The sequence below is a fragment of the Cotesia glomerata genome, linkage group LG7, assembly GCF_020080835.1.
Source record: "Cotesia glomerata isolate CgM1 linkage group LG7, MPM_Cglom_v2.3, whole genome shotgun sequence".
Classification (NCBI taxonomy): domain Eukaryota; kingdom Metazoa; phylum Arthropoda; class Insecta; order Hymenoptera; family Braconidae; genus Cotesia; species Cotesia glomerata.
This window is the reverse complement of record NC_058164.1, coordinates 16,699,380-16,702,730: the sequence shown is the minus strand read 5'-3', so window position 1 is coordinate 16,702,730 and position 3,351 is coordinate 16,699,380.

Sequence of the window (3,351 nt, the reverse complement as noted above, 5' to 3'; positions counted from 1 at the left end):
GCGGCTCACCATACAGGCACGAACAGATGCCCTCCTCAATGTGCTTCTCAAAGAGCTCAAAAGCATAGAAACGATATCTTTTTGAGCTCGAGGAGCTCAAAACAATACACGGATTGTATTTTTGAGCTCGAAGAGCTCAAAAAAAGCGGCCAGATATTAACGGAATTAGCGGGAAGTTGCAGGGATGGCCTGTAGGGTCAACCGTTTTCCTAATTTTTAACTTCCTACTAAGAAAATTGAAAATTTTCAAAAATCGGGAAGTTATTGCTTTAACCCCGTTTAGCGAAAATCGAGTTTACATCAGATCTCGACGTTTTAAGGTCACAGGAAGCTTCCCTGACTATTCTCGTGATGGTGTCCGTGCAGCTGTATGTATGTATGTGTGTGTGTGTGTGTGTGTGTGTGTGTGTGTGTGTGTGTGTGTGTGTGTGTGTGTGTGTGTGTGTGTGTGTGTGTGTGTGTGTGTGTGTGTAGGCATGTAAACCTCTTATAACTTTTGAATGGCTCAGCCGATCGGATCGAAATAGGTAGCGATCTAAAGAGTATCCTTGCCATTAGATTTTGTAAAAATTTGAATCGATTCGGTTGGCTAGATTTTGAGAAATCTGAAAAATAAAATTTTTAAAAAAATCGTTTTTTTGGATTAACTTCTAAACGGCTTTACCGTTCAATTAAAAAAACTAATCAACTCTTGAGCTTGAAAAACCACGTCGATTACCACCAGTCCCATCAAAATCGGTTTATTGGTTCGAGAGTTATCGAAAACGAAAAATTTCAAAAAAAGTGTTTTTTTCACATAATTTCGAGATTTCTTCTCGGATCGATTTCGACAAAGTAAAATAATTATCAGAGCTTAAAAATCACGTCGATTGCCACCAAGAATGTGGAAATTGGTTGATTGGATCGTGAGTTATCGTTGTCGAAAAAATTCGGAAAAAGTGAATTTTTCTAATTTCTCTAAGATTTTCAGTTCAATCAGTTGGTGTTTAAAAATACATCATAGATTTTAAAGAACTGCGTGGAATTCTGCCAACCGCATGAAAATCGATTCATTCATTTAGAAATTATTGCAGTTTGAAAATTCAAAAAATACTGTTTTATTAAACTTCTATCAGACTTTTGAGCTCGAAGAGCTCAAAAGCATACAAAAGCTATTTCTTTGAGCTCGGAGAGCTCAAAATAACACACAAATAGTATTTTTGAGCTCAGAAACGTCATAAGTGCAATTTCAAGCGTTTAGGTATGGAATTGGCGGGAAGTTGCAGGGATGGTCTTTAGTGTCAACCATTTTCCAGATTTTTTATATCAGAATGATGTAAAAATGACATTACGGGTTTTGACATTATAATAAGATTATAAGAAAGGTCAGTTTTACGTCAAACTTATGTCAAAATCTTATGACATTCTTATGACATTCGACTGACGTCAGATGAAAGTCATGTGTTCACTGGGATCGAATATGCTATTCTTCAGTTCTATAAAAATGGAGAAATAAGCTCTCCTATGTTTGGAATGAAAGACTGTATTCCTTTAAGAAATAATGAGGGTCAGATAATAAAATTCCAAAAGCGACATCTTGTCGAATTTAAAAGAACTACATAGTTTGTTTAAGCAAATAAATCCTACACTATAAGTCAGATTTTCAAAATTTGCCGATTTAAGGCCTATGTAACGGAGTGTTACGGTCCCTATATCATCATTACGAGATTCCTGGCCTGCGCCAGTTAGTTGATTGACGGATCCCAGGGCACTGTGCTCCGAAGTACTCGCGCCTCTAGCTATAAGTAGTGAGTAAGTCCCCAAGGTGGAATTGCCGGCGCGGAAAGAGAGTGGGGATGGCAGAGTGAAGAAAAAAACGCACCAACAAAATTCCGAAGATTCATTGTTACCGAACAGTTTAACTGGAAGACACGCAAATTTACTAAAACATCTAGCAAAGGCTATATTAATATCCAGAGAGCGAGTGACGGTGACCGGAGTTTTTGCCGCCAAGCCGAGAATACTTCACTCAGAAAAATTTACACCAGGACCCGTAGACAAGGAGTTGCACCTCACCGAAGGAGTGCAGATAAAAATTGTAAAAACTCCAGGTACAATTGAGGAGCTAATTTTCAAAAGGGTTTCTTTTCGTATTTTAAAAAAGCAGTTTTTTGAACTTTTAAATATTAATTACTTCAAGAATTACAAAGATTTCTAAATGAAAATCGAATTGTAGCTTCATAACCGATAACACTTTATAGCTAAATTAAAAAAGTTCAATAAAAATATTTATAATTGAAGATAACCAGTTTTTTGTCTCGATTAATCAAAAATAAAAAGATACCCTTTTGAAACTCAACTCCTCAATTATATTGTGTAATTTATTTCTCGGGTTTACGGCGTCAGTGGTTCTGAGTGAATAGTATCAGGAATGCTTTTCGGTTTATTAATCTCAGATCTCCATCCCGGGAAAAAAGGTTAAGATCTGACCAGATATAATTATATCTGGTCAGATCTAATTGTATCAGGTCAGATCTATTTATATCTGACCAGATATGGAATTTGAGACATAATCAGATCTAGTCATATCTGATCAGATCTAAAAAGATATAACCATATCTGAGTTGAAAAATACATCGGACATGATCAGATCTAGTCATATCTGATTAGATTTAGTCATATCTGATAAGATTTAAACAAATGTAACTATATCTGAATTGAGAAATACATCAGACATGATCAGATCTAGTCATATCTGATCAGATCTAAACATATGGGGCATTTCATGCCAAATCACCAAGGTTTCGGCCCGACCTCCTTCGATTTCGCTGAAAATTTTTTATCATTTTCTACCCTACCAAACATATTTTTCTGAATTTTTTCAGATTTTTTTACCCAACCCAAAAAAAATTACGAATTTAAAAAAAAAAACGCTCTTTTTTTTTTAAATTGCAATAACTTTTTTACAAATTGACCTTTCCGCACTTTTTTTTTTAATTTTTGTTTTTAAATGTAGTTTTCAGAAAAAAATTTTTCGGAAGTCACGATATATGAAATATTTTAGTTTTTTCAATAAAACCGTCATTTTTTTGAAGTCTGTAACTTTTGATTCTCAATTTTTTTGTCTCAAAAAAAACTTCAACTAAGACAGTATTTAACCCCGCTATTCCCATTCTGTGCCGACTTTCCATTCTATTATTTTTTTTCGATTAAAAATAAAAAAATATCTAAATGTGGTTTATTTTTTTTGACTTGCGCTGAAGTTTTTTTTATTGTTTTTAAAAGCTCAGAAGTTAAATAAAATTGGATGAAAACAACCGTAAAGTGTATTAGGGGCAAGGATTAAATTTTTTATTATATTGTTTTTATATC